Source organism: Oncorhynchus clarkii, chromosome 15 (assembly GCF_045791955.1).
Source record: "Oncorhynchus clarkii lewisi isolate Uvic-CL-2024 chromosome 15, UVic_Ocla_1.0, whole genome shotgun sequence".
Taxonomy (NCBI): Eukaryota; Metazoa; Chordata; class Actinopteri; order Salmoniformes; family Salmonidae; genus Oncorhynchus; species Oncorhynchus clarkii.
The window spans coordinates 7,913,555-7,925,126 of record NC_092161.1 but is presented as its reverse complement, the minus strand read 5'-3'; positions in this window follow the sequence as shown (position 1 = coordinate 7,925,126).

Below are 11,572 nucleotides of genomic sequence, written 5' to 3'. Positions count from 1 at the left end.
CGGGATTTTCCGTGCATCGGCTGGACAGATTAAGCTACGTCTGGTAAGGAGTGTGTGTCTATTTGTCAACAGCTGTTGCGCGATGTCTAATATGAAAGAAATCTCAAGGTATTGCTCGCCTGAGGTAGAGTACCTCATGATAAGCTGAAGACCACACGATCTACCAAGAGAGTTCTCAATTATATTGTTCATAGCCATCTTTTTACCACCACAAACCAATGCTTGCACTAAGATCGCACTCAATGAGCTGCATAAGGCCATAAGAAAACAAGACAGTTCTCATCCAGGAGCAGCGCTCCTAGTGGCCAGGGACTTTAATACAGGCAAATGTAAATCTGTTTTACCTAATTTCTACCACATTGTTTGTGGCAGGGCTTGAAAACTATTACGGACTACAAAGGGAAACCCAGCCGTGAGCTGCCCAGTGACGCAAACCTACCAGTCAAGCTAAATGTATTTTATGCTCACTTTGAGGCAAGCAACACTGAAGCATGCATGAGAGCACCAGCTGTTCAATACGACTGTGTAATAACGCTCTCGGTAGCCGATGTGAGCAAGACTTTTAAACAGGTCAACATTCACAAAGCCGCAGGGCCAGACGGATTACCAGGACGTGTACTCAAAGCATGCGCGGACCAACTGGCAAGTGTCTTCACTGACATTTTCAACCTCTCCCTGACTGAGTCTGTAATGCCTACATGTTTCAAGCAGACCACGATAGTCCCTGTGCCCAAGGAAGTGAAGATAACGTGCCTAAATGATTACCGCCCCATGGCACTCACGTCAGTAGCCATGAAGTGCTTTGAAAGGCTGGTCATGGCTCACATCAACAGCATCATCCCGGATACTCGAGACCTACTGCAGTTCGCATACCTCCCCAACAGATCCACAGATGATGCAATCTCAACTGCACTCCACACTGCCCTTTCCCACCTGGACAAAAGGAACATCTATGTGAGAATGCTGTTCATTGACTACAGCTCAGTGTTCAACACCATAGTGCCCACAAAGCTCATCTCTAAGTTATGGACCCTGGGACTAAAAACCTCACTCTGCAACTGGATCCTGTACTTCCTGATGGGCTGCTCCCAGGTGGTAAGGGTAGGCAACGACACATCCTCCACTCTGATCCTCAACACTGGGGCCCCTCAGGGGTGCGTGGTTAGTCCCCTCCTGTACTCCCTGTTAGCCCATGACTGCTTGGCCAAACACGACTCCAACACCATCATTAAGTTTTCCAACAACACAATAGTGGTATGCCTGATTACCTACATGAGCTGCCTATGAGACAGCCTATAGGGAGGAGGTCAGGAGGAGGAGGTCAGAGACCTGGCAGTGTGGTGCCAGGACAACAACCTCTCCCTCGACGTGAGCAAGACTAAGGAGATGATCGTTGACGACAGGAAAAGGTGGGCTGTACAGACCCGCATTAACATCGACGGGGCTGTAGTGGGGCGGGTCGAGAGTTTCAAGTTCCTTGTAGTCCACATCACCAACAAGCTATCATGGTCCAAACACACCAAGACATTTGTCAAGAGGGCACGACAACACCTTTTCGTCCCTCAGGAGACTGAAAAGATTTGACATGGGTCCCCAGATCCTCAAAAAGTTCTACAGCTGCACCATTGAGAGCATCCTGACCGGTTGCATCACCGTCTGGTACAGCAACTACTCAGCATCTGACCATAAGGTGCTACAGAGGGTAGTGTGTACGGCCCAGTACATCACTGGCATCCAGGACCTATATACTAGGCATTGTCAGAGGAAAGCCCATAAAATTGTCAGACACTCCAGTCACCCAAGTCATAGACTGTTTTCTTTGCATGGCAAGTGGTACCGGAGCACCAAGTCTAGGACCAAGTCTAGGACCAAAAGGCTCCTTAACAGCTTCTACCCCCAAGCTGCTGAGAAATGTATCAAATTGCCCCCATTTGTTTTTACACTGCTGCTACTCGCTGTTTATTATCTATGCATAGTCACTTTACCCCTACCTACATGAACAAATTACCTTGACTAACCTGTACCCCCGCACATTGACTCGGTACTGGTACCCGCTGTATATAGATTTGTTTTTGTTATTTTGTGTTACTTTTATATATATATTTTTTACTTTAGTTTATTTGCAACTTTTTTCAAATCATCATTAGAGTCACATCATGCAGCTTTAGAATATATTACAAATGGAAACATACTTATTCATACCTACATAAAATACTTATTTTCCACCATAATTTGCAAATAAATTCATTAAAAATCCTACATTGTGATTTTCTGGATTTCTTTTCTCATTTTGTCTGTCATAGTTGAAGTGTACCTATGATGAAAATTACAGGCCTCTCTCATCTTTTTAAGTGGGAGAACTTGCACAATTGGTGGCTGACTAATTACTTTTTGCCCCACTGTATATGGTGCATTTGGAAAGTGTTCAGACCCCTTGACTTTTTCCACATTTTCATATGTTACAGCCTTATTCTAAATGGATTAAATAAAACATTTTCCCCATCAATCTATACACATTACCCCATAATGACATCACAATACCCCATAATGACATCACAATACCCCATAATGACATCACAATACCCCATAATGGCATCACAATACCCCATAATGGCAAAGCAAAAACAGGTTTTTAGAAATTGTCACAAATAAAAAAACAGAAATACCTTATTTTCACAAGTATTCAGACACTTTGCTATAGGACCTGAAATTGAGCTCATCCTGTTGTTTTCATTGATAATCCTTGATGTTTCTTCATCTTGATTAGAGTCCACCTGTGGTAAATTCAATTGATTGGACATGATTTGGAAAGGCACACCTGTCTATATAAGGTGCCACAGTTGACAGTGCATGTCAGAGCAAAAATCAAGCCATGAGGTCGAAGGAATTGTCCATAGAGCTCCGAGACAGGATTGTGTCAAGGCACAGATCTGGGGAAGGGTACCAAAACATTTATGCAGCATTGAAAGAACACAGTGGCCTCCATCATTCTTAAATTGAAGAAGTTTGGAACCACCAAGACTGGCCGCCCAACCAAATTGAGCAATCGGGAGAAGGGCCTTGGAAAGGTAGGTGACCAAGAACCCAATGGTCACTCTGACAGAGCTCCAGAGTTCTTCATGGGAGATGGGAGAACCTTCCAGAAGGACAACCATCTCTGCAGCACTCCACCAATCAGGACTTTATGGTAGAGTGGCCAGACGGAACCCACTCCTAAGTAAAGGGCACATGACAGCCCACTTTAAGTTTGTCAAAAGGCACCTAAAGGACTCAGACCATGAGAAACAAGATTATCTTCTCTGATGAAATCAAGATTGAACTATTTGGCCTGGAACTAACTGCAAAACATCACTGAAGCTGTGGACTCATATCTCCCTCACTAACTTTAAGCATCAGCTGTCAGAGCAGCTTACAGATCATTGCACATGTACATAGCCAATCTGTAAATAGCCCGTCTGTAAATTGCCCACCCAACTACCTCTTCCCCATATTGTTTTTTTTTTTTTTTTTTACTCGGTAGCACTTCAGTATCTCTACTTGCACATTCATCTTCTGCACATCTATCACTCCAGTGTCTAATTGCTAAATTGTAATTATTTTGCCACTATGGCCTATTTATTGCCTTACCTCCCTCATTATTGCCTTACCTCCCTCATTTGCACACACTGTATATAGACTTTTCTATTGTGTTATTGACTGTATGTTTGTTTATTCCGTGTGTAACTCTGTGTTGTTGTTTGTGTCGCACTGCTTTGCTTTATCTTGGCCAGATCGGAGTTGTAAATGAGAACATGTTCTCAACTGGCCTACCTGGCTAAAGAAAGGTGTTCTCAACTGGCCTACCTCGTTAAAATTAAGGTGAAAAAAAAAATACTCAACCAGTCTAAAGAAGGCCAGTTTTATGGCTTCTTTAATCAGCACAACAGTTTTCAGCTGTGCTAACATAGTTGCAAAAGGGTGTTCTAATGATCAGTTAGCCTTTTCAAATGATAAACTTGTATTAGCTAACACAACATGCCATTGGAACACAGGGGTGATGGTTGCTGTTAATGGGCCTCTGTACGCCTAATGTAGATATTCCATTAAAAATCAGCTGTTTCCAGCTACAATAGTCATTTACAACATTAACAATGTCCACACTGTATTTCTGATACATTTCATGTTATTTTAATGGACAAAAAAAAAGCTTTTCTTTTAAAAAACAAGGACATTTCCTTGACCCCAAACTTTTGAACGGAAGTGTAACAGCTTTCAATTCAGAGACCATAGGTGGGAAAACACATCTACCAACTATTGACCAATAACTGACTAATAACTGACCAATAACTGTTTCTGCACTGTGAAATGTTAAAAAGTAGTCTGATGGTCTATTAACACTTTCCTGTACTTGACCTGTGGCTGCTGTGCTGTGCTGTACTGTGCTGTGCTGTGCTGTACTGTGCTGTGCTGTGCTGTGCTGTACTGTACTGTGCTGTACTATACTGTACTGTGCTGTGCTGTGCTTGCAGTGTTGTTATTGAGTCACTTCATCAGCAGGGCTGTAAAAATGATGGATGCCCTGTCTGACTGTCTGATGAAGACAATTCTCCAGCTCTGCTCTGTAGTTGATGTGCTGGCCTGATGTGATTCATCATGACCTAGACTGACTTCCACCGTAACGCAACACCCCCCAGTCCCACGCTTACGCCGCTGTTATTTTGCAAACCTGTGTTCTCCATGTACCTTTTTATAAACCGAAATGACGGCGCAGTGAGCAGACGACCCAGACCAAATCAATAGCTCGTCGAGCCCCAATGTATCACGGTGGAGACACTTGTATCCACTCTCCATCACCCAGTCAACAAAATGGGAGGTGTTCTTAATTGTCCTGTCTTTCTTTTTTTGGATCTTTCTTTATAAAAGATGTGTCGTGTGGCTGAGAACTTCTTGTTGGTGTTGAAGACGTGTTCTCTATTTCCCTGTACAAGTCACTTTAATTAACTGTTCTACAAGTTACAATTATGTCTCAAATGCTTCTGCTTCAGATCTATGCCACTTTAATTAACTCTTCCTACATGTACATACTACCGCAACTAACCGGTGCCATGGCACACTGACTCTGTACCGGTACCTCCTGTATATAGCCTCCACATTGACTCTGTACCGGCACCTCTCGGGGGGGGGGGGGGGGGGGGACCGTAACTGCTAATCCATACTGCTCCACACAGCCAATACACATAGACCTCTTAATCTCTTCTCATGTGGCAGCCTCCCCTTGGCCCGAGGTAATGCTACTGTTCAGCAGGCCCGGTTACAAAGTTACTGTATTGGTTTAGATTGTGTTCCTGTTTGAGAGAGAAAGAGAGACTGCATTTTACTACATGATCTCCTCGGTGCTGAGATCCCCCTCACAACTAAACTTTTCCCTCACTTGGTCTGGCCCAGTGGAAGTACATGTTGTGGGATCGGCATGGCGATTGCTGTCACCAATGCCAAGGGCAAGGGGGACGATCATGGCTACAGAGAGATCCTTGATGAAAACCTACTCCAGAGCGCTCAGGACCTCAGACTGGAGAAAAGTTTCACCTTCCAACAGGACAATGACTTGAGGCACACAGCCAAGACAACGCAGGAGTGGCTTCGGGACAAGTCCCTGCATGTAAATGAGTGGCCCAGCCAGAGCCCGAACTTGAACCCAATCGAACATCTCTGGAGAGACCTTAAATTGCTGTGCAGCAACACTCCCAATTCAACTTGACAGAGCTTGAAGCATCTGCAGAGAAGAATGGGAGAAACTCTCCATATACAGGTGTGCCAAGCTTGTAGCGTCTTACCCAAGAATGACGCTGTAATTGTTGCCAAATGTGCTTCAACAAAGTACTGAGTAAATGATCTGAATACTTATGTAAATGTGATATTTCATTTTTTTCCCCGCTAAAAACCTGTTTTTGCTTTGTCATTAAGGGGTATTGTGTGTAGAGTGATGAGCGAAAATGAAAACAATTTAAACCATTTCAGAATGTCTGTCACGTAACAAAATGTGGAAAAAGTCAAGGGGTCTGAATACTTAACCGAATGCACTGTGCCATGTTTTTTGAGAAGACTAGTATGTTTCACTTCTTACTACTGTCTCTGGAGTCATCTGGAGAAACACTACCTGGATTGGAGATTTAGGGAGTGGATCAGCCCCACATAAAACTGTCCTGACTCCTGAATCCTGACTCCTGAATCCTGACTCCTGAATCCTGACTCCTGAATCCTGACTCCTGATCAATGACAGAATCCTCTTGCGGTTTTACACAAATTACATTTGTTTGTTTTTTTTGTATCTTTTCTCAGAAAAATGTATAATATTTCATAGTCAATATTATAGCTAAGTTAGGAGAAAATCCAATCAATAGTATGAATTTAATTCATGTGTAGATTGTAGTCTTAATTAGATTGATCTCCTACTGTCCCTTAATACAAACAAATACATACAAATACAGATGAAGTCACTGGTGTGACATCAGCACAATGCCGTTTTTCCATTTCCATTCCTCACGAGCCTACACATTATCACATTTTATTATCTTATGTAGATTATATCTGCATTTTTCACATACAGATGGAGGAGTAAGGGAGGTATAATCTACAGATGGAGGAGTAAGGGAGGTATCACATACAGATGGAGGTGTAAGGGAGGTATCACATACGGATGGAGGAGTAAGGGAGGTATCACATACAGATGGAGGAGTAAGGGAGGTATCACATACAAATGGAGGAGTAAGAGAGGTATCACATACAGATGGAGGAGTAAGGGAGGTATCACATACAGATGGAGGAGTAAGGGAGGTATCACATACAGATGGAGGAGTAAGGGAGGTATCACATACAGATGGAGGAGTAAGGGAGGTATCACATACAGATGGAGGAGTAAGGGAGGTATCACATACATATGGAGGAGTAAGGGAGGTATCACATACAGATGGAGGAGTAAGGGAGGTATCACATACAGATGGAGGAGTAAGGGAGGTATCACATACAGATGGAGGGTAAGGGAGGTATAATCTACAGATAGAGGAGTAAGGGAGGTATCACATACAGATGGAGGAGTAAGGGAGGTATAATCTACAGATAGAGGAGTAAGGGAGGTATCACATACAGATGGAGGAGTAAGGGAGGTATCACATACAGATGGAGGAGTAAGGGAGGTATCACATACAGATGGAGGAGTAAGGGAGGTATCACATACAGATGGAGGAGTAAGGGAGGTATCACATACATATGGAGGAGTAAGGGAGGTATCACATACAGATGGAGGAGTAAGGGAGGTATCACATACAGATGGAGGAGTAAGGGAGGTATCACATACAGATGGAGGGTAAGGGAGGTATAATCTACAGATAGAGGAGTAAGGGAGGTATAATCTACAGATAGAGGAGTAAGGGAGGTATCACATACAGATGGAGGAGTAAGGGAGGTATCACATACAGATGGAGGGTAAGGGAGGTATAATCTACAGATAGAGGAGTAAAGGAGGAATCACATACAGATGGACGAGATCCCTTGATATCCATGGAAATCTAAAGTATTTTTATTGTCTCTTTTCAACTGCGAGAGACATCATGGAAAATCCTATCACCCTTAGTGTCCTCATAGCCATACGATGTAGAACTCCCACCCTTACAGTGTCCTCATAGCCATATGATGTAGAACTCACACCCTTACAGTGTCCTCATAGCCGTACGATGTAGAATTCACACCCTTACGGCAGGTAGCCTAGCGGTTAAGAGTGTTGGGACAGTAACCGAAAGGTTATATTATTTTAGTCTGGATCTATTGTTTTAGTCTGGTTCTATTGTTTTAGTCTGGGTCTATTATTTTAGTCTGTGTCTATTGATTTAGTCTGGGTCTGTCTTATTTTGGTCTGGGTCTATTGTTTTAGTCTGGGTCTAATGTTTTAGTCTGGGTCTATTGTTTTAGTCTGGGTCTAATGTTTTAGTTTTGGTCTGTCTATTATTTTGGTCTGGGTCTATTGATTTAGTCTGGGTCTGTCTTATTTTGGTCTGGGTCTATTGTTTTAGTCTGGGTCTAATGTTTTAATCTGGGTCTATTGTTTTAGTCTGGGTCTGTCTGTTGTTTTAGTCTGGGTCTATTGCTTTAGTCTGTGTCTATTATTTTAGTCTGTGTCTATTGTTTTAGTCTGTGTCTATTGTTTTAGTCTGAGTCTATTGTTATAGTCTGGGTCAATTGTTTTATTCTGAGTCTATTGTTTTAGTCTGGGTCAATTGTTTTAGTCTGGGTCTATTGTTTTATTCTGGGTCTGTCTATTATTTTGGTCTGCGTCTATTGTTTTAGTCTGGGTCTATTATTTCGGTCTGGGTCTATTGATTTAGTCTGGGTCTGTTTTATTTTGGTCTGGGTCTATTGTTTTAGTCTGGGTCTAATGTTTTAATCTGGCTCTATTGTTTTAGTCTGGGTCTCTCTGTGGTTTTAGTCTGGGTCTATTGTTTTAGTCTGTGTCTATTATTTTAGTCTGTGTCTATTGTTTTAGTCTGGGTCAATTGTTTTATTCTGAGTCTATTGTTTTAGTCTGGGTCAATTGTTTTAGTCTGGGTCTATTGTTTTAGTTTGGGTCTGTCTATGGTTTTTGTCTGGGTCTATTGTTTTAGTCTGGGTCTGTCTGTTGTTTTAGTCTGGGTCTATTGTTTTTTTCTGTGTCTATTATTTTAGTCTGTGTCTATTGTTTTAGTCTGAGTCTATTGTTTTAGTCTGGGTCAATTGTTTTAGTCTGGGTCAATTGTTTTAGTCTGGGTCTATTGTTTTAGTCTGGGTCAATTGTTTTAGTCTGGGTCTATTGTTTTATTCTGGGTCTGTCTATTATTTTGGTCTGGGTCTATTGTTTTAGTCTGGGTCTATTGTTTTAGTCTGGGTCTATTGTTTTTTTCTGTGTCTATTATTTTAGTCTGTGTCTATTGTTTTAGTCTGAGTCTATTGTTTTAGTCTGGGTCAATTGTTTTAGTCTGGGTCAATTGTTTTAGTCTGGGTCTATTGTTTTAGTCTGGGTCAATTGTTTTAGTCTGGGTCTATTGTTTTATTCTGGGTCTGTCTATTATTTTGGTCTGGGTCTATTGTTTTAGTCTGGGTCTATTGTTTTAGTCTGGGTCTATTGTTTTAGTCTGGGTCTGTCTGTGGTTTTAGTCTGGGTCTATTGTTTTAGTCTGGGTCTGTCTATGGTTTTAGTCTGGGTCTATTGTTTTAGTCTGGGTCTATTATTTTAGTCTGGGTCTGTTTATGGTGTTAGTCTGGGTCTATTGTTTTAGTCTGGGTCTGTGTTTTAAATCTGGGCCTGTCTATGGTTTAAGTCTTGGTGTTCTCCCAATATGGAGAAAAAATATGGTGTGCGGGCGGTCAACAGTCAGACATGCTGAACACAGCCTCCCTTCTCTCCTCGACATTTACACGTAGAATATACACAAATACTTGTACTGGCTCTAACAGACACACACAGACAGACATACTCTCTCCGTCTGAATGGAAGGCATTTATACACAACACAGAACAGACTCAAATACTTTCTTTCCCAAACCCCCTCCCTCTCACTCGCTCCCTTTCTCACATTCCCCTCCCTCCCTCCCCCTCCCCTCTTTCCTCTTGGCAGGAAAATGGGGTTGTGGGTGTGTGTGTGGGTGTGGGTGTGTGCATGTGCGGATGGTGTGCATGTGTAAATAATCTATGAATTAAAGAGACGGGACAGAGCATTAATGAGATGCTTTGAGAGAGAGTGACAAGAGGTGTGCATGTGTAAATAATCTATTATTTAAAAAGAGGAGTAGAATGATTAGGAAACCTTTTCCTGTGATTTGTTCATCCTTCCATCTTCCCATCCTCCTCTTCCTCCTGCCCTCCTCCTCCTCCTGCCACCTCCTCCTCCTCTGCGTCCTCCTCCTGCCCCCTCCTCCACCTGCCCCTCCTCCTCTTTCTCCTGCCCTCCTCCTCCTCCTGCATCCTCCTCTTCCTCTTCCTGCCTCCTCCTCTTCCTCCTCCTGACTCTTCCTCCTCCTGTCTCCTCCTCCACCTGCCTCTTCCTCCTCCTGTCTCCTCCTCCACCTGCCCACTCCTGCCTCCTCCTCCTCCTGCCCCCTCCTCCACCTGCCTCCTCCTGCCTCCTCCTCTTCCTCATCCTGCCTCCTCCTCCTCTTCCTCCTCCTGCCTCCTCCTCCTCTTCCTCCTCCTGCCTCCTCCTCTTCCTCCTCCTGCCTCTTCCTCCTCCTGTCTCCTTCTCCACCTGCCTCTTCCTCCTCCTGTCTCCTCCTCCACCTGTCTCCTCCTCCTGCCTCCTCCTACCTCCTCCTCCTCCTCCACCTGCCTCCTCCTCCTCTTGCCCACTCCTGCTTCCTCATCCTCCTGCCCCCTCCTCCACCTGCCTCCTCCTGCCTCCTCCTCTTCCTCATCCTGCCTCCTCCTCCCCTTCCTCATCCTGCCTCCTCCTGCCTCCCCCCCTCTTCCTCCTCCTCCTCTTCCTCATCCCTCCTCCTCCTCCTGTATAAAAATATGATGTACAATATCAAACTAACTTTTATATAATATACAAATGACTCCCCTCTACATATTTGAAGGTTTCAAAGTGAGGTGTGCGATAACCCAGTTAGGCTACAGAGGAAACCATTTCAAAAATATTTATATTTTTGAACCAGAGTTTCTTTCTTTCAATTACAGCAATTGCTTTCCTTGTGGGTTGAGCTATGGGAACCATAGCATGGGAACCACTGTTTCTCTCTGAATGTTTTGCCTACAGGGCTTTCAGCGGATAATGTCAATATCAGGTGCTTGGCTCCTTCCTCAAGCCTCCGTCAAACCTCTTGTCACATATCAAGACGTCACTCTACTCAGACATGGGGGAAATAGGTAATTTCATCCCACGTTGAAGGCGTGTGTGGTCGTGTGTCAGCTCTTACCAGATATGACACCTGTCCCCTTCAATAGCCCAGGTGTCGCTCTCCTGTCAGTCACATGATCAGAGAGGCATAGGGATGGTCCAGGGAGATTTTCACCTCCATGTAAAGACACTAGACTGTAGATGACTGGTGTTTTTATATTATGTATATATTATTATTATTATAATGTTTAGTTTTTTTTAAGGGTGTAGATCTGCTTTAATATTGCAGATAGATTGTAGCTTCCATCAATGTAATTGTCTGCATCAATTCCAATCCTCCATATGTTTTTTTGCAAATATCAAATCAAATCAAATCAAATGTATTTATATAGCCCTTCGTACATCAGCTGATATCTCAAAGTGCTGTACAGAAACCCAGCCTAAAACCCCAAACAGCAAGCGTAGAAGCACGGTGGCTAGGAAAAACTCCCTAGAAAGGCCAAAACCTAGGAAGAAACCTAGAGAGGAACCAGGCTATGTGGGGTGGCCAGTCCTCTTCTGGCTGTGCCGGGTGGAGATTATAACAGAACATGGCCAAGATGTTCATATGTTCATAAATGACCAGCATGGTTGAATAATAATAAGGCAGAACAGTTGAAACTGGAGCAGCAGCACGGTCAGGTGGACTGGGGGACAGCAAGGAGTCATGTCAGGTAGTCCTGGGGCATGGTC